Raw genomic sequence first — 557 nt, forward strand, 5'->3', positions numbered from 1 at the left:
CAAAAATCAACAGTTCGGACTAAAACTAAAGCAAGAAGGTATTAATAATTGGTTAAAAACCACACTTATTGCGGAGGAGAGGAAAAAAATAGAGAAAAAAGAAGAAAGAAGAAAAAACGGGTAGGGGCTTTATAAAAAGAGGTTTGCGATTTATTCGGTCGCAAATCTCTTGACCAGTCAAACCTAAATTTTTTAGCATTTCCGACCAAATCGCCGGAAAATTTATTTTAATTTTTAAATTTTTGCGACCGATTCGGTCGGAATCCTCGAATTATATTTTCTCGACATTTTCCGCGTAATTGATCGACGGAAATGGTCCAAATTTGGAGGCAAAAATTATTAAATAAATGAAAATATAATTTTATTTATATTTCCGACCGAAGCGGTCAGAAATTCCGATTGCCTTATTTCGGTAAGAATTTTTCAGTCGAAAAATAGCTTTTGTTTAGTAGTGTATGTTTTTGTGTCACGACCCCAAAATCCCACCTGAGGTAGTCGTGATGGCACATAGTCTCTAAGACAAGGTAAGCCTAACATACAAGAGAATTCGACAGAAA

The sequence above is a fragment of the Nicotiana tomentosiformis genome, chromosome 1, assembly GCF_000390325.3.
Source record: "Nicotiana tomentosiformis chromosome 1, ASM39032v3, whole genome shotgun sequence".
In the NCBI taxonomy this organism is placed as follows: Eukaryota; Viridiplantae; Streptophyta; class Magnoliopsida; order Solanales; family Solanaceae; genus Nicotiana; species Nicotiana tomentosiformis.